Genomic DNA, 26,522 nt, shown 5'->3' on the forward strand with positions numbered 1-26,522 from the left:
GCCTTAATTTCAAAAATTAGGGAAAAATGATGCATCCATTAACTGACACTGTGATAGAGACCGCTCTGGAGAAGGAAGATTTTGGGTCTCTTTGGGAGAGAGGGTAGGTTTCTGCTGTCTGAGTAGGTACAGGGTCACCACAGCAGCTAATGAAGGTTGGAGGAGGCATATGAAGACCCTTAATTAGCTCGGTTGTTATTCTTCCATCATGAACAATTCATTAACTCCTGCCTTATCTACGCTGCTGTTTCCTCTCTTAATTGCACATTCCCTTAACAATATGAGCTCTGGGGGAAAGGGGTAAAAGTGGGGAGATGAGAGCCCCCACAAGCGGCAGAGGAGACGCTGACAGGCGAGGAAATGGGGAAGGTCTTTGGCAAATTCCTACATGTGAGAGTCTTTAGCAAAAACACTGATGTGCTGCTAATTGTTCTAATTGGTTCCAGCAGCGAACCCAGCCCAGATGGGTGAGGACAGGCATTTACTAACTGGGCTCCTACTGGCCCCAGAAGTCAGTGTGGAATTGCTGACAGAATATCACACACAGCGAAGAAAGTGCTGATCCTGCAGCCCCAGCTTTGGGATCCGGGAGAGGAGCACAGGTGAGAGCTCTCGGTTTGCTTGTTGCTGCATTAATTTGCTCAGGGGGCAAAGTTTCTGGATCCTTTGGGCAGTCTGGGTGAGGGAATAGTGCTGGGGTGTTTTTGGCCAGTGCCAAGGACTGTGCAGCTCCCTTTCACAGGGCATTATTGGAGGCAGAGTGGTCACCGGAGCCCAAAACCTTAGGATCCCTTAGGTTGAGGTCCTTATCAAGCTCAGGTCTTTCCCATGCTCCTGGTCCCTTTTCCCCACCAATAAATGCCTCAAAGTTCCTAAGATGCTGAGGAGTTCGATAACTGAGGAGTTACTTAAGGGGAGGGACTTTGGTATCCCAAAACCTTCGTGACTGGAAAGCCTGCCAGGCACTCAGGGAGCATGAAATCCGCTTAGAAAACATCTGAAGCTTGGTTTTCGTTGTTTTTTGACTTTTTTTTTTCTTCTTCTTTCTTTGTTTCCTCTTTTTTTTTTTTTTTGGTTTGTTTCTTTCCAGTAACCACAAGGAGTAGGAAAGATGGTTTGGGCTTTTTTTTTTCTCTTTTTAAGTGGACTCAGATTTCTGTAACATCTCTTGGCACTTTATTTAAAGAAAAAAAAAATCCTACCCTACTCCCTCTGACTCTAGTGTTGAAAGCTTTAAGCAAGCACAGCTAGCTCTCTTCAGTGGGAAAACTTCCCGTGCTGTCTCTGTACTGTAGGCTTTAAATTTAAATGGAGAGCAATGAGTAAAGGATAATAGGTGAAAGAAATGCTGAAGGTTAGATGAATTATCACACATCTGTAGCAAGTCAGTGAACCTTGCTTGCTGGAGGAGCTGCCCTGGTTTATCAGACTTGTGGCAAGATCTGCCTGCTCTGCCCTGCCCACAGGCCAGCAACATGTGTGATGCTGAGGGGTTGCTCTTTTCTTGGCTCGGTTTTAACTCAGAGCCAGCTCTAAGTAATGGGCTAAGTGACCTGCATGAGTAAACCCCGACCCCTCCTTTGCAGGTGACAGAGGTGAGACAGAATGACCATGATCCACCAGCCCTGTTCTCTGTTTCATGTACAGCTGATGCCATTTTCCCTTTTCTGCTGCAAAAAGATGTTTTTAACACCTGAGAGGCATAAGACAAATGAGAACTGCTAGTCCCAGTGCTGAGATGCTGCTGTGGACCTGCTGGCTGTCGCTGTGCCTGGCTGCACTGACAGACCCCCTGCTCCCCAGCAAACTCCTGGCTTTGATCTTTTTGTGCTTTTGTCTTGTGATGGTGTGAGCAGAGGAGGTGGGTTCTCTGTGTGCCTAAAATTGGGTGTCCATTAAAACATTCCCGTGTCCAGTGGGTCAGTGGAAGGGAGGAATTCTGCTGCTGGCAGTCAGCCTGAGCCTGCCTTGTGTAGGACACCTGCAGGCTGGGGACAGGGAGCCAGTGGACAAGTGGTGTACTGGGCTGTGTATTGTAGGTGTGAAACCCTGTCTGTGGGATGGGTTCACCAGGTGGGAATCCATGGGGACATGAGACACATCTGGGCTCCGTTCAACCCATCCCCACACACAGATACTGATCCCCAAAACCTGCTTCTTTAGGGGTGACTTTTTCAGCTTCCCACAATGTCCATGGGGGTGAAGTCGCCACCAGCAGAGTTAAAAAGACTCTCTGGTAAATAAAGGTAAATAAAGCCCCAAGCTCTCCCATTATTTTAAAGAAGCTGCCTCCCACGTGTGACCTTGGGTGTGTGTTGATGGGAGCCTGCCGCAAGGGTTTAGTCTGAAACCAAATCCCCTCTCCCTCTGCCTTTCTCCCCGAAATGGGAGCTGTCATCATCCTGCTCAATCTTTTAAGTCAGCCTGAATGCTGATTGTCTTTCTTTACTAAAAGGAAAGAGTCTGGGATGCTGCATGAGGCTCTGCTTTAAGGTGTGCTGTCACTTGCTCTGTGGTATTTGCCTGGTCTCCTCTGCCTTGTGGCTGCAGTGAAGGTGCATTCCAGATGAAAGGTTTGTTGAAGTGAAAGTGGGGTGGATGGGAAGGCTTGCAGGCCTGTGGACAGACCTGTTATTGAGGCCACTGAGGTCTCTTAGAGCAGGCAGCTGTTGGTAGGGATGGGAGGAATGGCAGGCACATGGGGTGGCTGCAGGTCCCCCACGCTCTGTGGGTGAGAGTGTGGGTCTGGGGTGGATGGGGGTGAGACAGGCAGAAACTGGGCTCTTGCTGCTCCCTGATAGGAAACACAACCATGAAACTGCTTGAAATACCCATCATAAGTAACAAATGCACCAGCAGCTGCCAGGAAGCTTTTAGGGGATGGATGAGCATTGGGATACTCTCTGCTGAGGCCTAGTTTGAGAGCTTTGGGCTGATTCAATGGGGAGATGATATATCCCAGGTGAAACATAATCCCTCTGACAGGGATGAAATAAGCTCTCACAGTAGGTACCTTTCCCTGCTGAGTGTGGTCTTTTCCCTTTCTGGCCCCAGACCACGGCCTACTTGACAAAGCCGTCTTTAAGCATGTCAGTCAGAGTGCAGTGGAGAAGAGAAGGCAAACAGGAGGAGCACAGTGGAAGGGCAAGTTTGAGTGACCTGATGATGGGGTGGGGACACAAGTCATTGGAGCGTGGGTGAAATGAGTGGCTCCAGCAATGAAATTCTCAGCCTTTCAGTGAACACAAGGAGGGAAAAACTGTCTGGCTCCAGAACAATACCTGGTGACTTGTGTAGAGGAAGAGCTGTGGCACTGACCAATGCATGAGGCTGATGAGAAGTGATCTGGGCAGGTCATTCAGAAAATCTGGTTTGCTGGCCTGGGAAGGACATAATCACTTGGGCTGATGTTATCTGGGAGGCTGTGTTGAGGAGGAGGTGGTGAAATGGGCAGGAAGCAGGAGCCTCTGTCCCAAAGTCAAGCCTTGAGGTCCCAGGGGGGGTGCGGCTCTGGACATCCCAATGTCCCATCCCCGGCCCCAAATCCTACAAGATCCCAAAATGTGGACCTCAGTAGGAACTGGGCATCTAGCTCCTGATAAGTGGAGCTGAAGTGATTTTTCCCAAAGGGTTTGGGGCACAAAAGGTAAAAGCCTCCAAATGTCCCAGACAACATTAAAACATCTTGTCTCCTCCTTAGCCTGCATTAACAGGCAACAAACCCATGGTTTCTCTTAGCACAAAACCTTGCTCATATAGGCTGGTTTAATACTGAAATTGGTCTCTGTCTAAGTTAAGAAAAAAAATGTTTTGGTTTATTATTATTTTCAAGGAGATTCTTATTTTTAGATGGCAATATCATGAATAGGAGGGCCCTGCTGAATAAACAGCTATTACCTTGTGAAGAGAATGTTTTGTTGTGTTTGCAAAAATGACTTCTGCTGCCATGTGTTGCTCTTTAAAAGCTGAAGAATAATAAATGAGCAAGAACAAGCATCTCAGATACAGTGCCTATTTGGAAGGAAAAATCAGGTTTGGTATTGTGTGCATTGTTCAATTTATTTTATGTTAATTTGATATTTTTCTTTTTTATTTTGGTGTAGCCTGATTAGTTCCACATGTTTTCCCCTAAGGATTGGACAGTAAAACTGCTTGTCTCAGTCATCAACAAGATAAATAATTGGCAAATTCAAGGTCTCATCTCCTAAATCATTCCTCAGTTGCTTGTGGCCCTCACAGAGCTCGGTTGCCTGTGCGCTCGAGTCAGCGGTTCAGTCCCCAGTCTGGGCTTTCACTGGTCCCGGGAGGCCAACAAACCTCTGATTACAGAGCCTCACATCGGCTTGTCTTGGCACATCTGCTGGAAGAACGCGAGCAGCCGCTGGGATCCTGTGGTCAGGGCTGGTATTTACAGCCAGGGCGGAGGAGCCTTCCCCAAATGTGCCCCCTGGAGCGCACACCTGGCAGCTGTGCCACCCCCCTGCACGGGGCTGGGGCCATGGCCTGCGTGGGGCTGCTGGGGCATCTCCTCCTCAGTGGGATTCCAGAGCTCACAGCTCAGGAGGTGCTGACCTGCCGATGTCCAGGGATGCCTGGAGATGCCATGCTGACCTCTGTGATTTAACAGGCTGGTCCTGAAATGGGCCATCTCAACATCCTTATCTTCTCCAGCTGCAGGTATCAGTGCCAGGTCCAGCTGGCCTAAACATAACCCCACTCACGAGTCCTGTAGAGTAGCCATGAGATGGAAAACAAGAACATGAATACAGCCCCTGGGGTGCAGCCATGTGTGAGTGTTGAGAGATTTGAGATGGACACATAGCTGCTTCTTCATATGCCGTAGTTGTCTGGTTTCTGAGGGAAGCATGAATCCCTCTACTTGAGTAAGAGAGTAAGTTGGACTTCTGCTTTTCTGTCCCTGTGGGTTGTTTCTGGCCTGGATTATTCTTTTAAGCAGTGCCACTTGTGTCTGGTGGAAATCATATACAAAGTGTAATCCCACCACAGTTGGATAAGTTGTACTGCTGTCCTGGGAATGTTAAAGGAGCTGAACTGGATGGTCCCTTGTCTGGATATGTTGTTTTTGTTGGTTTATTTTGGGGGAAGGGAGTATGATTGCTTTTTAAAGTGAAAGAAAGTGCCAAAAGCAGAATGAGAGACAGCTCAGTGGTGATCTCTGAGCTTAAGGAAAAACAGTGTAAATCTGGAACAGGCCCATAATCTTCAGAGTGGGCTCCAGACTTCTTAGCAGCAGAGTCACAGTTTCTGCTGAATTGGAAAAATAAAGCAGCCCAAATGCCTCTTGTGAGAGGTCCTGGCCCCTTGGCTCGAGTCAGGCGTGTTTGGAGCAAACCTGATGCCTTGAAGGGGAAGCCCCTGAGCCCCAAGGAGACCACTGGGGATGCTGGGCATGGGGGATGCAGAACCCTCCCCTCCTTTGGATGGTGTCGAGGAGTTAAAGGAAGTGAAGCTGGAGGAGAATGAGTGGATTGTGCATTGCTGGAAAAAAAGGTCACCTTAACACTCTGCAATGTGTGACAGTGACACCTGTGAAAGCTGAATTGGCTCATTGAGTTAAAGCTGAGCAAAGCTGTGCACTCTTGTGCACGTGTCCCTATCTGGACTTCAGCTACCTTGGCTTTTGTGGTGGTAGTTTTGGACGAGGGCATCCAGAGCCCACTCAGGTCCTCCTTTGGCAGGTGCCTGGTTTGGATGCTGGGTGCAGGCACTGCTGACAGTGTGGACACTTGCTTGACTGGGGACATGACCCAGGTCTTGTGGTGGTGCTAAGCCACAGCCAGAACATTGTCCCCTGCAATGCTTACATTATCCCAATTAAAACAATGATAGGAAACTCAATGGGCAGCTTCCTTCAGGGACTAACCTCTGAACTGTGGCAATCTGTCTTTGGTCCTCTCCTTGCTTCCCCTGTTTTTCCAGGAAGCAAATTGGTTGTGCAGCTGAGAGTTTTATTTCATAGGTCTTTCTTTTTTTTTTTTTTTTAAATTATTGAGATATTTCTGCCTGGGGAACAGTTTCCTAAGAGAGCACAGTGTGTGTCCAGTGGGGTGTCAGCATGGGGCTGGGGTGGAGAGCTTCACCTCAGTTTTGGAGCTGTCTGGGTGCTCCCAAAAGCTCATCAGCCACTGAGCCAGCCCCTTTCATGGATATTTCCCATGCAAATGATGAACTACCATGGCAAGACAACTTGGAGACAGCCACCAAGTCTCCTTTTCTTCCCTAATCATCGTCTTATACTTTTTATAAGCTTTCTTTGGCCTCTTAGTATTTGAATTTTGGGACTAGGTCTAGCTTTTCAAGAAAACAGCTCACTTCTCTAGTGGCTGATTAGACTCTTCTCATCCTCTTATTCCAGCTCAGGAAAAAATGGAATGGTTCACATTCTTCTTTTGGGTCTAGAGGGTCCCTCCATGTACAGTGAATATTTGTTGGTGCAGAAGAGCGAAAAAGCAGCAGAGGACTGGATCAAGCAATTTGGCAATCAGTGCAACTGGCTGGCTTGAATTACGTGTTAAAGTTTTGCCAGTTGTCAATGTGTTGAACATTTTGTATCATAATTATAAGATTTTTAGGAGTCCCAATGCAGATTTTCTATATTTTGTTGTCTCAGATTTGTGTGGTTTTTCTCTTATAGAAAGAAAACTTGCCCAGCAATTAGCTGCACACATTTATGCCCTTCTTTTTTTAATGTACAGTGGAAACAAGCATCTGAAATCATTCTTCTTCTTCTGACAGCAACATCTGTAAAACCTTAATGCTGGAAGGAGGCAGGAACCAAGAGATTTATAACCCCCTGCTGAAATATTGGAACGACCTTATTTCCCGGCAATTAGCTTTGCTCAAAACATTTTTGTTTCCTATTAGAAGCAATCTACTAACATTTACATTGATGTGTTTAATAGTTGTTGGCCATCTCTGAATTCAAGCAGGCAAGGCAGGAGGAGAGGGAAGGAATATGCTTTGTAAACCATGAGAGTATTTGTGTTGCATTGTATGTTGTCTGTGTTGATAGTGGTGGAAACATCCATCGTGCTCTGCTCCAGAATGGGAATGACATCCTTTGGGAAAGGGAAGAGAGCTGGGGCTGGGCCAAAGCTTCTCTACCACTACAGCACATTGGGACCAGCTCCAGCAGCTGCTGGAGAGTGGGTCTTGATCCAGCTGCACCCCCTGAAGAGTGGAGAGGTGAGGAAAGAAGAGGAAGGCGCAGCACCTACGTGCAAGATGGTGTAGAAATGAGCAAGGTCAAATGGTGAGGAGTTAGGTGAAGGAATGGTGAATGACTGGATCATTCCCCTTCTTCCATGGATGCATTGATCGACAGCAGCTCCTGAGACTTCTCTGAGACCATCAGCAAGAAGATTTTTGACTAAGTGGCTGAGTTTGGGTTTGTTTGAGGGTTGTTTTGTTTTTTTGGGGGTATTTTTTGAAAAATTTTTTTTTTTAGGATGTTGAGAATGTGATGTAATGGGATGAGACTGAGAATCAGATATTTTAGGTTGAGTTGAAACATTTTAGGTTGAGTTGAAACTTGAGGAAAGCCTCGTGTCTGAACGCATTGATAGCCTGGGTTGGAAGTGGTAGCAAATACTGTGGCAGTGTTGTTTTGTAGGACCAGGGGAAAGAAATGCCTATTTTCTCCTTGGCTTTGAGATCAGCAAGATTAATGTGTATCTAGATGAGGTCCCAAGTGGATCTGAAAAAGATGAATTGTTTAATTGTTGAAAAAATGCAATTTTTGGGATGTTGAAACAAAGTTGAACTTGAAATATTGGGGATGTTTAAGGACAGTGTCTTGTGTCTTTGTTTTGAAATTAACGTGCCTTGAAAATGGAAAGAACATAAAAATTACAATTTAGGATATTGTTAATTGGCTGTGGGATGTCCCTCTGAGGAGCAGCATGGAAGGGAAGATTCTTGGGGAAACGCCATAGCCCTGCAGGTGATGGATGATCACTCTTGGCATCCCACAGGCTTTTGTTGTCTTTGCTTTCTGGAGGTTTCCTTCACCACGAGATATCATTTCAGAAGTTTGCTCCAGGATGGGCAGCAGATGGTGTCAACTCAATTTTGCTGAAGTCACAGATGATTCACACACTTTGGCTGAAAATGAGCTTTTCCTGGCCCAGTTGCTCTTCCAGCTATGCCCCAGTTCCCCATCCCTTGGGCTGTGTGGCTGTAAGTGTTTTATAAGGCTGAGTGTTTAGCTGGATACCCAAATGGTCTGGGTTAAAAACTAATCCCTTTTGGGGGTGTGGCAGTGAACTGTAGCCTGGAGCTGCAGGCATTTGGGATGGTAACTTCTCAGTCTGGCTCTGCTTTGGGAGCCAAGGCTTTACAGAGCTGTACATGAATATTCCATCATTCAGATGATCTCTCTCCATAAATCACCCTGATGGCCAATCCTCGGTCATGGATGTGTTGATATAAGTACTTACTAGCACAGCTAGAGGTGAAGAGGGTCTTTTGACAACCTTGGGGAGCAAAAATGTGTGCCCTAAAGAGGCATCCTGCCCCCTCTACCACCCTTGGGACACTGGTTGGGTTCTCAGTGGGGTTTGGGACACCTCTGCTGCATCTGACTGGTGTGGGGGTGAGGGCTGATATCTCTCTTTGTGGCATCACATCCAAGTCCACCTGGTTCCTTAGTCCTCATGGATGGCTGGAGCAGGAAAATGTGAGCTGAGGACTGAGACATCAAACCTTCACTGATGTGTGGGGACATCAAGGGCTGAGATGAACCCACCTCTCCTGCTCTTTGCCACAGCCTGCTGCAGAGGGAGGGTGCTGCTGTCAGTCGTCAGCCTGTCTCACTCCAGGCATTCCTGGCACAAGTCTCTTCAGGTCTGCCTCTTTGTGCACAGTCTGGTAATTCCTCCTGCAAGGAGTTTATTTGTCTTTGCTTTTTCTTTCTCAGAGGGTGGACCAACTCCCTGCTCCCCATCCTCCCCTCCTGAGACACAGCCTGAAAAATTATCCTCCTCTTCAGCTGCAGAGTCCCTGGCACATGGCTTGTGCTGTCCTGGACAATCCCTGCCCAGCCATCTCCCTGCAGCAGCAGGAAAACTTTATTTAAGCACCAGCAGGAACAACACTATGTCTGAACACCAAGCAGGAGAAGTAAGGCTGTTCAGGAATCCTGTTGGTTCTCCCAGCAAGGGATAAACTGGCCATGAATCAACTTATGATTTTAAACATCAGAAGGTGAAGGGCTGAAGCAAATTTATGTAGGGTCTGGTGAGAGGAAAAAACTCAAGTGAGTTTTATGATAAAGGTTGGTGCTTTTCTGAAAGGGACAAGTTGCCTTTAGAGCCTCTTTAATATGTCTTTTCCAGTGGAATTATTTCCATAATACCTACCCCACACAAACCACTTATCCCCTTAAAGAGTGTGGTGGGTAGGGGAGCACCAGGGAGGCTTTTTGCCCTCATTACCAGGTCTGTAGATTCCCTTCCATCCCCCAGACTTGAGTGTTGTACTGGTACTGCAAGGGCAGTGGAGGAGCAAGCCAAGGCTGGATTGGACTCTGGCAGCTTGTTTGGTTTGGATCTTGTTCCCAGAGCTTCATCTGGACACAAGGGATGTGCTGCTGGGAGAAAGGATGCACACTGCTCTCCACTTTTAACTAGCTGGAGGTATTTGGGGAAGACAATGAGTTCACCTCACCCATGGCACCAAGGACTCATCCCATGCAAAACTGTTCTGCTTGCAGCTGGCCTGGGACAGCTTCCATATGTTCCCCCTCGAAACAGAGGGTGCCCTGCCTTTCTCCTCATCTGCTGGACAAAGAAGCTTTTCAGCAGTGGAGATGCCTTAATTCAACTGGGTATTTTAACTGAAGGTTGTTTCTCTGTGCTTTGGGTGTTCTTTTGTGCCAAAAACTGTCACAATGTGTGGGAAAGTCCCCTTTCGCTTTTCCTGAAGGACAGGTTTCTTTTCACCTCCCAGCTGCAGGCAGGCTCAGCACACAGATTTATTTAGGGCCAGGGATGTGTGTGTGCATGTGTTTATTTTTCTTTTTTTTGGAAGGTACAATGTTGTGGCGGCCGACAGCTAATCCTAAATTTGGGATACCTGACATGGTAATGAGAAAACAAACCTTCCTGCACTTAAAATGAGTGACAGGCCAGGTTTGGCCCCAGCAACCTTCAGAACTGGTTTGACCTTGCAACCAGATCTCCTGGGCTGACTGACAGCTTTTTACAGCAGCATTAGGGCTGAGCTGACCTTGTTTATCAGGGGATTCACCTGGGAGACAGCAGACATGTCCAGGGATATTAAGTCTCAAGCTGAAAATGTTTGCTCAGGTATTAGGGGGAGAGTTAATTTAGACTGAATACCTTCTATGTGGCACCAGCCACTGCTCTGAGGGACACTGTGCCCCCTGGCTGATGACAGTTGGTTTAGACTTTCTTTAGAAAGTGGAATCTCCTTTGAGTGGAGCAATGCAGAGCCCTTCAAGTCTCTCTGAATTTCCTTTCACAATTAATATTTTTGGGGTTTTGGTAAAACAGCCCAGGTGGAAGTGCAGGTTGATTTTCCTGCAAAGGGGTCCTGCAGCTGGCACCACAAATGCCTTGGACCACGTGGACTCACTTTTGTTCTATAAAATATGACATGTGTCAGCTGCCATCTGTCCCAGCTATCCCCTTTACCTGGTACCTACCAGCTCCTTCCTTCCCATGCAGGGGGATGTCCTCCCCCTGCTGCAGTGACTCAGGAGAAGGCTGAGGACAGCACTTCTTCATCTTTACTTGTGTAGACCCAGAAGGACAGGACCAAGTTGTAGAGCTGCCATCCTGCTTCACCCCAAGGATGGGCAGAAGAGGATGCAGATGGTGCTCTGCCTTGTCTGCCCCTATCTGCACATTTGGGATCATCCAAGGGATGCTGTCTCAAGCCTGATCCATGCTGATGTCACCTGGGGAACGAAGCCATCCCAGCAGAATGATTCCATCTGGTGTGTGATTGGTTACAGCCTTTGATTTCCAGCAGATTGTCCACATGTGTGTCCTGGGCAGGTGGTACAGCCCTCCTGCAACGACCCTGGGTGCAGGCAAGATGATGCTAGGTGCAGGGATATCTTGGGATTTAAATTTTTAAAAGGTATTTCTTTGGACTTGCAGGCAACAAACATCCCTCAGTGTGTGAATGAGTGCATGGGTGGTGCTGGCTGTGTCCCACCCCTCAGAGCACTGCTGTTCTCTGGGGCCAGGCAGGCACCTTCACTGCTGAGATTCTCCAGGTTTCCCTCTCCTGCTTTTTGTGATGTATCATGACCAATCCTTCCTTTCCAGATTGCTCTGACAAGTTTCTTTTCCTCCTACCATAATTACTTTTCAAGAGTGAAGGTTTCATGTGCTGGCATCCCACCCGTGGGTGTCTGGTCTCTGCTGGATGGGGTTGGGCTCACAGCAGAGAGAGGCTTGGGGAGATCTGGAGCTGATTTTTGGCAACAACACAGATGTCCATGGTGTGACATCCCTTGCAGAAGGAACCCTTCCCTGGTGCTGTAGGGAGGATTTTATTTAGTTATGTCCTTCCCATTTTCCCTGCTGGTATTCCTTGGTATCACCCCCTGCATTTCTTCTGCTCAGGTTTTGCCTCAGCCCTCCCTCTCGCCTCACACGTGCTTGTTTGGGAATGTTGGGGTAATTGTGTTGTCACTGTATCGCATATTTCCACCTTGGCAGTGGCCCTTTGGTCTGCAGCCAAGGTAGGAAGTTAAAATGACTGTCTAGTGTGAGAGAAGATAACCTTGTCAGAATTCCCCACAAGCAGCAGAAACTGAAATCTTCAGGGAGGAAGGCTTTAAAGCAGATTTCTCTGCAGTTTGTGGAGGCAAGGGATGCTTTTCTTTGTCTCAGTTCCACAAAAATTTTGAGACCAGACAGGACAATTAAAAATCTCTCATTATAGGTTTGACTTTATTCAAATATCTCATGTTGTGCTTAAGTGTAGAGTGAGCTGCTGCTCTAAGGGACAGCCAGCAGCCAGCCATGGAGTCTCCTGTCTGTGCAGCACACCAGAGCTGTGTCCCTTTCCTCTGTATTGTTTCTGTCTAGCCCAGGGCCTCAGGTGCCCACAGAGCCTCTCCTGAGGGCCCCAATGTCCCCAGGTAGAGAAGCGAGGAAGGCGCAGATGAAAATCTGCCAAGGAGGAGTAGGATGTGGTGGTGCATCCTACAACTGGAGAAAGAGAGCAAGAAGCTCACTGGGTTATGCAAGTGCTCAAAATCCTGAATATTTATTTCTCTTTCTGACCCACCCTGCTTGGTGTTCCTCTGCATCAAGTTCTGGCAGGTCTCTAAAGGCAGAGAATTCACACGAGCAGAAAAGGACTTTTGCACCAACCTGGGAAGGATTATACCAGCTGCTGTTCCTACCTGTTGCTCCTGGGAACTGGTGGGGAGACATCAGCTCCAAGTGCCCTCTGGATGTGGGGATCCTCAGCACAGCACGAGCACTGCTGTTGGTCCCTCCTGCACCAACCCACCCTCAGTAATGAGCCCAGCAAAGAGGGGAAGCATTGCAGCAGTTTGGCCTGGAGGGCTGGAAATGTGGCTGCTGCAGCGTGAAGCCTCCCTGTGCTGGGGGAGGCTGGGATCCTGCTGCCGAGCTATTTATTTAAGAAAAAAAATATTATCATTTCAGGCGTTGGCAGCATGGGGTGTATCAGCCATTGTATCAAAGATGTGGTTTTAATGCACTTTCCTCCGCTTAAATGCTATTTGCCTTCTCCTTCAGGCAATTGAATTTAAGAAAACTCTGGTTGCCCAGGTTTTGTTGAACAAATTGGTCCCTGCACACACAATTCCCAGGAGGAGCCAGCTCTGCAGAAACTCTGGGAGCTGTCACTTCAGTGCATGGCTGGGATGGGCTGAACGGATTACCCAGCTCTGCATCGTCTGCTCTTTTATCTGTCTCAAAGCAATGGGAAGCCAGGAATAACCCCTCGGGGTTCCTCTGAGCCTGGCGGTTTCTGGAGCCCGGGGTCAGATGACTGTTATTGTAGCTAAAGGTGTTTAACCCCAATTGATTTTGACAAGCCCTATTAGTGAATCCCACAATTACTTATTGGGTTTGGAGAGGAACGTTGTCGATGTAAGGCTGGATGCTCTAACCTGAGTGGTGCTGACAATGCCATAGGTACCAAAGGTCTCTCTGCAGGAATCAATGGAAAAACTCCCCATCGATCTCTGGGGGCAAATTCTGGCCCTTCCCCGGGGTCCAGCAGCTCTCAGGGGTATCAGAGTCAGCCCTAAAAAACAATGGGTTGGAATGAGATGTATGAAGCCTCCTACTCTGCAAAGTACAGAGCATCCCTGGGTTGGGCTTAAATGAGCCTTGTTTGTAGCACAGCTGCCCACATTCCAGCCCTGGGGAAGCGTGCAGGAGCCATGGGACCTGGTGCAGAGCACAACAGAGTCCCTGGGAAGCTGCCCAGAACAGGCTGAGGGTGGTTTCTGCTCCCCTTCAGTCCTGACCTGTGCCCCAGCTTGTGGAGAAGAGGGTTGAGGATGTTTGGTCCCTGTGGCTGCATGAGCAGAGGGAGCCTGCTCAGAACCAATGTTTATCCCCTGGGATTGAGTTCAGAGCCCCAAAGCCCTGCAGGCTGGAGAAACTGCCTGGAGACTTGAGTCTGTGAGAAATATCAAGTGATGAGTTCTTGGAGGCTTGTATCCCAAAGATGCCTGAGATCATTTGGATGTGAATGGGAGTTATGTGCCTAAGTAATCTCCGAGGGTCTGAGCTCAACAGCATCGCTGGATTTCTTCTTTTTTCTTTTTTTAAAAAAATAATAATGCAAGAACTGGGGAAATAAAAGCACGATCTTAAGAAGGAAATAATGGCATTAGCCCAATATTTTAGCGGATATATTGCTCTGCAGGTCAGCTGTAGGTGTTGGTAGGTGGCGGGCAGCAGCCTGCTCTTCACCCATCCCGGGGCAGAGAAATGGGGCTGTCACACTTGTGAATGCCGTTTAGCACAGAAATCGCTTTCGGGCAGCAGAGCAAGCAGCCTCTTGGAAGCCCCGCAAGTTTCACACTTGCTTTTTCTTCTCGGTTGCTTGGGGAGAGGAGTGACCCTCGCAGGGAAAACAAACAGCCGGCACCGGGGCAAGCGCCCGGAGCTGCCGTGAGACCGCGCCGGGCTCTCGGGAGGGTTTGGAACAAACACCTTGTAAAACGCAAATATTTGAATAGCGACGTTCACGGCTAACGTGCCAGGTCGAGGAACGACTGCTTATGCTTTCTGCTGGCTGTCTGAAACTTAAAGGGTGAACTTAAGGATTTTCCAGAGACAATGCACTATTTACATACTCATCCTGCAGTTAGCGGACACGATTATGAGCCACTTATTTAACAAAGAGACCCTAGTTAATCAGCAGTCTATTTATTGTTTCTTCATAATTTGGCAGTAATTCATAACTTTGTCTTGTTTTTCATTATGGGCACAATTGCACTAAGTGTGCTTGCTCCCCATGTACCATCTCTGAATTTTATTTTCCCTTTGAAAATTGCTCATATTTTTAAATAAAGGATCATATTTAAATGGAAAATATTTATTTCAGATGATTGCTTACAAAAGAACCAGTTCCTTGCCCTGTTTTGGGTTATTAAATTATTTTCTTTGTTTTATTGCAGGCTTTTTTAGCTCAGCCTCTGGAAACCTGGGCAACGGAGGAAGAGGGTGTAGGTGTTGGAAAGAACTTGATGTCAACTTTGGTCATTGCTGTCCTGTGTAACTGGGTCAAGTCACCGAATGTCTAAAGGTAAGGAGGAGTTTTATGCTGATTTTAAGGCTGTTGTTAGTTATCTGGCAATGTGTATCTGGTCTCTCTGCCCACCTGTGGGGTGTGGAGAAAGGCTGATGTTGCTTCTCCCAGCCTCAACAGCCTGCTCTTGACTCGGGTGGGGTCCAAGCCTGGCTGAAGGGACTCCAAACTGGGGTTTGACTTCCCCCACAGGAGATCCCATGCTCTAGCCTGCTTGGCTGACATTGTGATTTTCACCTGGAGATCCCAAACCACCGAGGTCCTTTTATCCCTCCTTGGGCACAGAAGTTGTTCCTCCTTCTCCAGGTGCTAGTCTGCCCTCAGGACTCTTGATTTCCAGTTGTGTGAGAAGAATGGGGCTCTTTGGCTGCTCCTCCTGCCAGGCAGAGAGCTGAGGCAGCAGCATGGCCAGGGAGCCATTCCTGGGGCACTCAGTGCCAGGGTCAATCAGGCTACAGTGACCTGCAAAGCCTCGTCCTAAATATTGTCTCTTCTCCCACCAACTGCAGTATTCGGGGGACTGATGATATCAATGAGAGCTCTTGGTGATGGCTGGAACCGAAACAAATTACTTTCCCACTAGGAAAAGGTCATCTGTGAAATTTCACGGACAGTTCCCCCCACTTGTTAAACACCCCCTTCACTTTGCATTTTTTTTTTTTTTTTAATTTTATTATTATTATTTTTTTATCTGTGTAATTGCATGTCAGGCCAAGTGCACTCAGAATGTGAGCAGGGTCTGATACAAGGAGGGTGAAATGAGATAATCCATGTTTTCATCATCCATAGGCCTCTCTTTTCACGGGCCGTGGGCCGTACTTTATTAGGCTGAGCAGCTCTGGGCCTGCAAGAAAGAGGAGCCCTTTCTCATCCCGATGAGAATAGTGCAGTGAATGGATTCCAAGTGTTTACTCAGCATTTGTCTCGTGGTTTATCAAAGGAATGAGGAGGAGGTGCCGACAGACCTTTTGTCCTGCTGATGTGTTATGACAATGTTCCATGAATATGCAGAATGGCAGAAGGGATTAGAGCCAGTACAATTCCCCTCCGGCGCTTTTTTTTTCTTTTTCTGCCTTTTTTTTTTTTTTTTTTCCTTTTTTTTTTTTTTTTTTTGCCTGGGATGTTCAGGGGTTTAGGAGTGACCTGCTCACAGTCAGGGCACTAAACATCAGATTTTCCTGCAGATAGGGGTGTAAAAATCCCACACTTGTCCAAAGCTGTTAGCATCTGACTTGAAGGTTGGGCTGTCTTAGTCACTCGCTGCTCTTTATGAAATTTCGGCTGGCAGGAACTGCCTGGCTGAAAGCTTTGTGTTTTGGGAGACATGGAGATATTAGGGCATAATTAAAACTTGAGTCAATCAGTGACACGTGAAGCCCAGGGCTGGTGGGGCTGTGACCGCTGCTCCTTGCTGCTGAGGGTGTAGGCTGGCAGTGGCACCTTGCTCTGTTTTCCTCTTGCTTCCCAGAGTCCTGGCCCAGGAGTTTGGGTGTGATTCAATAAACAGTGCTGGCATCAGGCATCTTCATGTGCTGTTGTAGATGGGCAGCTTAATGAGATAACCCTTGTACACACCTCTGAGGTGATGATTATCCCTGTTTTTGCTGTGGGTAGGAGCAGACACGTTGTTCCACAGGTGTAAGTCCAACCTTTGGTGTTCCTGATTCCTCATCTTGAGGTAACTGCTGAGCCATAGCCAGCAGCTATCTGCTGGTAGAGTGGCTTTTTAGGTGCAATTATGCAAAGATGTCCCATAGGAGACATGACTCTCCATTGGTTTCCTACATCCCAAGAATCTTTTCTGCCTTGCTGCTTAAATGATTTGGTGGGGAGTTCCCCAGATACATAAAGGGAATCATGACTTTGAGTCCCTATTGGGCCACCCAGGAGGAAGGGTGTTGGACATGCTCAGCACTTCTCTGATTCTTCTCCTGTTGAAGCCAACAGACCAAAGCTAAGAAATGTTAAATCCACCTGAAATCTCCCCTAGCCCAACCAGAAGGTTAAAACTAGCCTGTTCCACCCTTGCCACATATGTGTAAACTGGTTGTTCTGGCCCTTCTGGTACCCTTCTGGTCCTGCCCTTGTGTTTGGGATTTTGGTTGCTCAGTGGAGTATCTGGAAGCTATTTGATCTGAATCAGAGCAGGGGTGGGACATAGTCAGCTCTGTCCCATTGAGCCCATGGGAATCTCCCTGCCTGTGATGACCACATCTGCTGTGGGGACATCCAGTGAAGGCCATGGAGGAGAAATTGCTGTCATATCTTCCTGTGCAGGGATATTTGAGCAGAGATGCTCTAAAGGTGGTCAAGGACACCAGGCTGCTCTGTTCCTGTCCCCTTGGAATATCTGCTGTGTGGGGCGGAGGTCTGGATCCTGTGCAGAGCATCCCATGGCAGGCTTAACCTGTGGCTGCTGTTGCCACTGTTTTTCCCTGGAATGGGGGAGTTTCTTCACAAGCATCAACCTGAACAAGGCCTGAGAGACCCTCTGGGGCATCGAGTTTCTGTTTGCAGAATGAGGCATTTGCTGAGCAGGTTTGTAATTTGAGTGTGTGTTGGGGGAAAAGGGAAGAGGCAGAGCCTCCCTGCAAGTCCTGGCACCAGCTGTGCAGAGGTACCCCTCGCTGCTGTGGCATGTTTGTTCTCCTTGCTGCAGACCCTCTGCACCCACCCAGGAACACAAGCAATACTGGGGTTCATGGATTTTGATGCAGTGATCCCAAGCCCAGCTCTTGGCCGCTGGCCCCACGACAGCGGCTGGCAGCGGCTCCTGCTGATGGAGGCTGTGTGCTCTGGTTTGCTCCCTGGGGAGGTTCTTGATTGGTCTGTGAGGAAAAAGTGACTTCCTATCTCCAAGGCCAAGGACCACTGTCCAACCAGTGCTGACATCCCTTCTGTGGGATCTGCTGAGCACTGGGGTGTGTCCATGCTGCAGCTGAAATGGGGGACCTGAGACACCTCAGCCTTAGCTCTTAGGCCAGCCAAATTCTGGAGACTGGATTGAAAGGAAAGAGAGCATTTTACCCCATCTGCCAGCTCTCTCACCATCAGCAGCAAAGGGTCTTCCTTTGGCCTATGTGGGTGTGCACAAAAGACCACGGTTTTCAGGTTATCCTTTAAATATCTGGACTCCTCAGTTGTGTAAGGAGCAAAGAAACCAAAACAACTAAATGGCAACAAATCCTTCCCACTTGGAGAAATCTGTGATGGAGACACAAGAGTCAGCAGCCCTGGGAAGAAGGCCAACCTTGGTCTCACAGGATATTTACAGCACAGACACCCCACTGTTGAAGCAGCCTTCAGTTCTCTACCCATTTTTTATCCTCTGGGATTATGTTGATGGCTGAATGCTGCATCTGAGTCCCTTTTCCTTAGTGGGGGACTAACCTGTAGCAGATACCAACCTCTGGATTTTGTGGGTCTACAAGGCAAAGCCATTAGGATCTATTTGCAACAGCTGATTCTGTCGTGGAAACTGTTGAACCCTCTGGTTGGATCTGTCTTGCTGATGGGACCCCATAACTCCTTCATCCTGCTGGATAAATACATATCTCAAATACCTCTGTGTTGCTGTGCTGCTCATCTGGGACTTGAGACACATCTTTTGACTTCCACTCCACATGAATGTGTTTGGGCTTTTGAGGACTCCTTTTGTTGCTGATAATTTTTATTTTTCTTTGGGAATTTTATGGCAGGATTTAAGTGCCCAGTTCTTGTTGGTTTGCATGGAAGCTGGATTTCTAACTTTTACAAACCTCTCCCAGACTCTTGATGCTGGAAAACTGATGATAAGATCCTATATTTTTTTCCTCTTTTGACCTAGTCCCAGATTTGGCTGAGGTTTCCTCTGTCTCCCTCTGCCTCAGTTGCCCTCCCTGTGAGGGTGGGGGACGAGCTGCCCCTTTTTGATCTTTTAGGTTTACAAAGATTTGCCATGCCTGCTGAGAAAAGCATAAGACAAGAAAATCTGTGCAAAGTTTTTACTTTTGTTTTTACTTTGAGTTTGGTGTAAAGAAAATGGATAATATTCAGTCCTCTGATCATTCCAAAGAAGGGTGTGTAGGGAAGCAAACTGACTGAGAAAGGGAAAGGAAGCAGGTGATGCTAAATTTTGTCTCCTGACTTGTTCAGTGCCTGCATAAATCTGTATCTGCATCTGTATCTGCCCTTTTATGCCCTGGAGATCCCCAGCTGTTGCTTTATAGTTGATAATTTCATGTTATTTTGAAGAGGATTTCTTCCCATAGCGCTAAAGGATGGCACCTCCCTCCCAGCCTGGCCCCCACCACAAAGCTCTGCTCGAGTATTTAATTCAACATTTATTCTGCAAGGACAAATTCTTGGTCATCCCTGGGAGAGAAGTCCCTCCCTTGCCCTGACATCCCAGGTTTCAGTCATACATCACACATGGCCTCCTCAACACTGACACTGCTCCTTACGTCCATCAAATGGAGCAGGCAGAGAAGAGAGATTAAATGCTGAAGTTCTTGCTGCAGTGGAAAAATAAGAGATCATCTTTTCCCTTACCACAGGTTTTTTATTCAGAAAGCTTGACCATAGCATGTTATTCACCCATTCCTATTCTAAAATGAAATTATAAAGGTTAATCCACCAGCTCCATCCTACAGAGTAGTGAAAATGTTTTTCATGCAAACAAAAACTAAAAGCATGCAATATATAACACCATGTATGGGGGAAAAGCTTCCAGACATACTGAGCAGATGCATCTCCAAAGTAGGTGTAAGATTTTTGATTCCATCAGAGAGTATTTGGATGGTGGTTGTGATGATGTCACTGCCTTGCTGCTTTGCTTCAGATGAGTCAGTTCTTCATGCTCTACTTGCATTAAGAAATGGGCAGAAAATAATTTCTGACCTTTCCCCAAGGGTGTACTGTATTGGACATTTTTTAAAGAAGAGTTCTTGTTTCTGATACGGTGAGATCTCCAATCCTTGCTCAAGGGCCATCCTTGAGGCTGAGATGATGTGAAGGCAGAGCTCTGCTTCCTACTCAGCTGATAAGGGAGGTCAGTGTCTGGTTTTGCTCTTGTCCTCTTGGGTATCCAGGATCCGAGACAGGTTTCAAGACCAAATCCATCTCCCTCATTGTTTATACTCAGGGTGGCACAAGCAGATGGAGTTGGCCTCGTTGCTAACCTTCTAAATGGACCCTGAGACCTGGATCCTGCTGCTTCCCTGCATCAAATCCTGCCTGTGAGACAGATTCCCATCTCAGCTGGAGGACTCCAGTGTCCACAGCACTTCAGCAGTGGCAGATAGAAATGAATTAACTAAACTTCTGTGCACCCCCAAATTAAAGAAATGCCTGTATTGATGCTCCCAGCCCCAAGCAGCAACAGGCAGGGCTGGTTTTGGCTGGAAGGAATGTGAGGCAAATGCTGTGATTCACACTTGTCCAGTCTGATTTGAGTCTGAATCATCTCTCTCTCCTTCTCAGTAGGAAATGATGTGATGAACACCAGTCTGTCATGGCTGGAGACTTTTTACCTGTACCACATGCACTTGTAAGTCATTGCACAGAATCTTAGATTTTGGTCATTTGTGGAGTGGTCTTAAAGGCAGATGAGGTGGTCACAACCTCAGCCAGCTTCTCCACCTATACAGGTGAGCTCTTTCCATTTGAGACTGAAGGGCTGGGCAGTGGCCAGGTGTGAGGATCTCTGCTCTTCTTTCCCCCAGATCACATCTCATGGCTTCACCTCTGTGTCCTGTTCCATCCCCACCAGCCCATGAGATCCTGTTTCCTACACAGCCTCCATTCAGCTCATCCCACCAGCTTGTGGGGTGCCCTGTACCTCCTGCTGAGGTTAGTGCTCCCTCTGCACTACCAGGAGGGGCTTCCCAGAGGTGCCTGGCTGGGCTGGGGGGATTAGGGAATCTTTGTTTCAGAAGCATTTTAAGTGGTGAGAAGAAAAACAACCTGCAGGTCGGGCTGCAGGCAGATCAGGCTGAAGGTACAAGACAGGAGGGAAATTTTTCATGACAGAGGTGTGCTCCTGGCCTGAGGGGAGGGAAGAGGCTATTATGGTTGGAGTCAGTGAAATCACTGCTGGCAGGAGCATTAAACACAGAAAAAAGAGAGTGGATAGTGAGCCAGCAAAGTGGGATTTTAACCATCTGCCCAGGCTTGCAGCTAATTGGTCTGGTAGTTTATAAGGGAGTAGCAAATCAATAAGGAAAAGGGAAGTTTTGCACTGAACTCCTTGCCTGGGAGCTCTGGTGTGCAGCATCTCGGGCAGCTGGGCCAGTTCCTTGATTTCACTGACAATCCTGAGCCTCAGCAGGCTTGGGGAGCTGGCTGGGGACAGGGTTTGGGCAGCAGGAAAACCTTTCACATGGCAGCTGGGAAGCACTGGAAGAGGCAGAACTTCCCAGTGTGAGGGAGGTTTGGGATAATGTATGGGATCAGGGGGAGGGAAATAGTGTGGCACAGAACACTCCTGCTCAGTGCCCCCATCCAGGCTGTTTTCCTGCCAGTTTCTGTTCATTCTTGTGATCCTCAGATAGATTTGTAGTGGATTCAGGCATGCCAAGTGTGCCAGCTTCTCCCATGGACCTGGCTGCCTCTTTCTGCAGTGAAAGCATCAAAATTTTGGAGGAGGGCTCAGAACCAGCCCTTTAGAATGAACCCTGCAGGGCTGAGAACTTTAGCCACCTACCTGGCATCATCTAAACAAAGCCTGGGAGACTTGGTCAGTGGGCATCAGCATTTAGTTGGGAAGGGACATATTTTAAGGAGAATTTGAGGTAGCTGGAGAGCAGGAGACCATGGTTTCCTAAGAACATCTGCTCTTGCAGGTGCTGCCCTCAGTAATTTTGTGTGATGGTCTCTTCTTCTTCCTCTGGGTGCTGCATGGGCTGAATCCTTCCAGGACAGAAAGATGGTCAGAGAACAGTCAAGGCTGTGCCCTGCTTGAAACACCAGGTTGGTAGGGAAGGTTCACCAAATACTGGAATTTTTCTTGAGCAATAAAAGCAACAAGGTTTGTAGAAGCAAAGTCTCTAAAACTCCACACCAAATTTTGTCTGCCATCAAATATTTCAAGTCCATTGAAATAGTTTTTGTTTTCTTTCAAATTTAAACAAAAATATGCTTCTGTTAGGAATATGATTTTTGATAGACAATAGAAGCAAAATGATTTTTTTTCCTCCCATCCCCTTTTTTCTATAGGAATTAAAGGAAACTTAAAAAATATTATATCAAAATGAACTTGGGGAAGAAAATCTGGACTGGCTGTAGTGGGAAAAAACCCAAAACTTGCCCACAAGGTGAAGAATAGTTCAAAAGTTTCTTTCTCTAGAATTTTCTTGCTGCTTTTCCACAGTTTCTGTACATGCTTTTACCTACATTTTTTGGGAAAAAAATTATTTTTTCTGGACCTTACTGCACAGTTGCCTACAAATACATAAGTGACTCAAAGAGTTAGTTCTCAGGAAGAATTTATTTGCTTTGGTTATCAATTTCCTGCATCTTGAAGAAATGAAATACCTCAGGAAGGGTGTTCAGTGGGGGCTCCTTTGACCCCAGCCATTGCCTGGTGTCCTGGGCTGGTTTTTGTGTGGCTGCTGGTCCTGAGCAGCGTGGTGGCCCCACTCCTGGACATGTGCTGTGGTCACAAACCACACAGTGGACAGATCCTGCAGGTCTGCTGTTTGCTGTCATTGCTGCTCTCCCTGAGAGTGGCACCCCGTGAGGGAAATGTCCCAGGAGTGGATTTCTCACATCCCAAGCTGTAGGCACCTCACGTGAATGCGCTGAGCTCTTACGTGGCTCCCCTTGGTGCTGCCAAGAAACAGGACAAGAGGCAATGAGCAGAAAATGATGCACAGGGAACTCCACCTGAACATGAGGAAGAACTTCTTCACTGTGTGAGTGACTGGGCACTGGGACAGGGTGCCCAGAGATGGTGGGGAGTCTCCATCACCTGAGATATTCAAGAAGTGTCTGGATGTAATGCTGTGCTCAGGGGTGATTCTGCTGGGGCAGGGAGGTGGGACCAGATGACCACCGTGGTCCCTTCCAGTCTGACCCATTCCATGATTCTGTGGGCACTGGGATTCTCCTTTTGGTGGCAAAACCTTCCCACTGCACAGGGTACCTGTGGCAGGAGGCGCTCTCAAGAGTCTTTTGAGGGTCTCCCTCTGGGAATTCGGAGCATGGATGGGTTCAGACATGGATGCACAGAAGGTGGGAATGGGATCAAGTGTTATGTCAGGGCAGTGCTGCTCCTACAGCTTCCAGCCAAGGAAGTACCTGAACATTTGGCTGTTGGTAAGTGATGGGGTAATTCAGGGCCATCCTAAGAGCACCATCAGCAGGTTTTGTGTCATTGAAACATCCCTAGGGGCCACTGCTGGCTCTGAGTGAGGCTGGAGAGTGCCTTGGATTGTTCACTGTGGGATTCCTAGGGAGAGAAAGCAGGAAACTCCTTGCTTTCAGGGCTCCCACTCCCTCTTTTTCTCCCTGAACATCCCAGGGGGACTAAGAAACAGATATCTGCTTCACAGTAGGGCTCTGGAAACAGGGATGATCCAAATGCAGCTGTGCCCAGTGCAGACATCCAGGCAACTGTTTCACTCAGGACAGGACAAAGCCACTGGTCTCTCAACATGGCTACATTAAAGATCATGAACCTTCCACCCAGGTACCCCCATACTGCACATGGTTTAGCAGAAGATTGTTCTGTTTTGAGGGAAGAAAATGCACATTTTTCTAACCCACATGAATCCCAAGTGTAGCTTGGACATGTGGCCTGGGTACCACAGATGCAATGCCTGCCTGGGGGGCTTAAAACAGAATCTGGCTGAGTGTGCACAGCCCCATTCCTCTGCAGTGAAGCAAGCTCACCTGTGCTATAAAGTGATTTGTGTGTACAACATTTCTAGAGGAGGCTGCAGCTCCAGTGCAAAACAGTTCAGGAGCTGAAGGTTGAAATCTCTCTATGTACTCAGGATGAACTGATGCAGCAGATGCTGGCAAAACTTACACTTGCTTAGAAAATGTGATTTATTCTCTTCTCATTACCTCACTTTAAAGAGAGTTCTGCATCACTCTTGTTTGGTAGCCACCTTTATTATTAATTTCCACTTTTTAATACTAGATCTGGGCCAAAGAGCACCCTGAGTGAGAAAGCATATGTGGGAAGAGTCTGTGTGTTCTGGCCTTATTTCATAGTAAAACACAGCTTCCTGTCTGTATGCTCCTGCCCACCTCTGTCCTGCTGTTTTATCTGTCTGTCAAAGCTATTTTGACATCTGGGTCTTAACACACCGAAGTTCAGAGCAGTTTGAATGGTCCTGTCAGCTTTCAAGTAACTACTCACCAGCTGGAGTCTGAGCAGCCCACAGCCCCAGATGGGGCCAGGGCTTCTCCCTCTGTGTGTAAAATGATGTGAGATCAGTGCCTGGGACTATAAACATTTAAAGCATTTGGGTCTTCATGGGCCATTGTCCTGAGGAGATATCCCTCTTCTTTTGCTAGATATGATCTCAGGTGCAGACAGCTCCAGATCCAGCCATTCTGGGGGGTTTTCTTTTTCAACTCCTTTTCAGTTGTTAAGAATAAATAAAGTAAACCAACCAACCAAACAAAAAACCCCAAAAACCAAACAAGTGGGAGAAAATGAGTGATAAATAAGGGGTATTTTATATGATTGAGAAAAGTTCCTCTTTTACCCTCCACAAACCTTTTCCCTCCCAAACTTATTCTTGCCAGATCAGAATACATTAAAATCCTTGCATCAACATGAAAATCTCACCAGCTAATGTTTGCAAAGCTGAAGGTTTCCATCTCCCCCAAGTGGGTAACTTTCTTTGTGCAGTGTGGAGTGATCTTTAGTGACTCCCTTCTTGGATAGCTGTCGCACCATCCTCTCCAGTGAGTGGAAAAGTCAAATCCTCTGGCTGAAATTAACCACCTCCATTCAGATACTTGCTTGATTTAAATACGTGTGTCAGGAGAAATAGGAATTTTCCATTCTTTTTCCCTTGGCTCTCACAAGGTGAATGAATGGTCCCAGCCATGCCTTTCATTTCCTTTCCTCCCTGAAGAGCTGGGTCTAGAGAAAGACATCTTTCTCCAAGGCTGTTTCACCCTTTTTCACCTGCTCTCTGTCCTCCAGCCAGCACCAACATTCCCGTTATCCTCGTTTGGCAGAATGGAAACTGAGGCAGTTAGCTGAAACAGCGCTGGTCAGATCAGGACTGGACCCACGATTCTCTGCCTGAGCCCTGCAAAGCAGAAGAGGAGCCACAACTATCTGCAGGAAAAATAAAGCATGAACAAAACCACATGCAGGCGCAAGAAGGGGAATGAGCAATGGTGCCACTATTCTACTAGCAAATGCTTAAAGGAAAGGGCTGAAGACTATTCTCCAAAAGTCTGGGTGGCTTTTTAATTCAAAAAGGAAGGTAGGAGGATGATAGGACCTGGTCAAGCTCAGCTGTTTGCCTCTGTGCAAAAAAGCCTTTCATTGTGCTCTGCTCTTGGAAATACTTTCACACAAATTGCAAAGTTGAAGACTTGGAGTTTCACTCCGGCGTTATGTATGAAGGGATGTGCCGCTGCATTCATGGTACTTTTCCATCTGTGTCCCAGGACATGGATACATAGCTACACCTAAGCTGTGAGTTGGTTTTAAAAGTTCCCACTGGCTTGTCCAGCCCACCCCTAAGCAGTGGCTTCCTTCTCTACTCTGGGCCAGGGGCTCCTTGGGCAGGCATTTGCTTAGAGGTGATGCTCAGGAGCAATGGGTGAGAGCACGCTGTGGAAGCTCACAGTTCTTCGGGTGCTGCTGAAGCAGCCAGCAGCCCCTCAGCCCTGGTAGCAGCATATGCCCAGGATGAGCGGCTGCAGTTCTGCCCAGCCAACTCGCTCTGGAGAGCTGAAGAGGTTTTCCTGAAACCCAGTAGGGAATTCTGAGACTGGTGTCTTCCTTCAGCTTCGTGCTCTCTGCAGTGATAAAGAGATCCTTGTTTTCCCTGTCCATCTCCAGAGTGCTGTCCCTGTCCTACATCCTTTGCCCACGATCTGGCCAGCCCTGAGCTCTGCGGACCATTTCCCTTTCTCCTGTGAAAAAGAAAAAAATCCTTTCCCCAGGATTTCCTAGGAGGTCTCACCGAGCTGTAAAGTAACTAAACCTGCGGGCTTGGTTTTGGAGAGAGCCCCTGGCTCTTGCCGCCGCTGAGCTGGGGCCACCTCCAAGCGCTTTTCACAGGGAGAAAAAGACAACGAAATCCAAGTGCAGGAGGGGTCGCGGAGGGAAGTTACCTGCTCTACTGCTGGGGGCCGGCAGCGGCACCAAACTCGCCCCAGGCTGGCCGTCGGGACTCGTTTTGTTTGGTTTTTCTCCTGGGAGGAAGCACCAGTTCCGAGCGAAGCGCCGCGGAGAAGGGCCGGGAGGAGAGGCGGCGGCAGCGCTGGCCCGGGACCCCCGGGGGAGGGACCGCTCGGGGGCATGGCTATGGAAGGAACCCCAGGAGAGGCTGGGGGATTTAGTCGTGGGAGTCGGGACCCCTCCCCGGGGGCCTCCTCCTCCCGCCGGGGGAGAGGGGCCGGGCGGGCCGGCACCGCACGCCCCTCCGGGGGGGCGACCACCCTATATATTGCCAAGCGGCTCGGGACCGACCTCCCCATCGCAGGGAGCTGCCGCCGAGTCTGCCCCCCTCCCCTTCCCCTCCCTCTCCCCTTCCCCTCCCCTT

The 26,522-nt window shown here is 48.0% G+C and overlaps 1 long non-coding RNA gene across 1 annotated transcript; it reads left to right on the top strand.

Annotated features, from left to right (window-relative positions):
* The first annotated feature begins 255 nt into the window (after positions 1–255).
* Positions 256–22,244, top strand: LOC107207951. The gene is made up of 4 exons (XR_004498581.1): positions 256–602; positions 14,669–14,796; positions 21,621–21,747; positions 21,994–22,244. It is a non-coding gene; the product is annotated as an uncharacterized LOC107207951 (long non-coding RNA).
* Positions 22,245–26,522: the final 4,278 nt, after the last annotated feature.

The sequence above is a fragment of the Parus major genome, chromosome 8 (genome assembly GCF_001522545.3).
Source record: "Parus major isolate Abel chromosome 8, Parus_major1.1, whole genome shotgun sequence".
NCBI lineage: Eukaryota > Metazoa > Chordata > Aves > Passeriformes > Paridae > Parus > Parus major.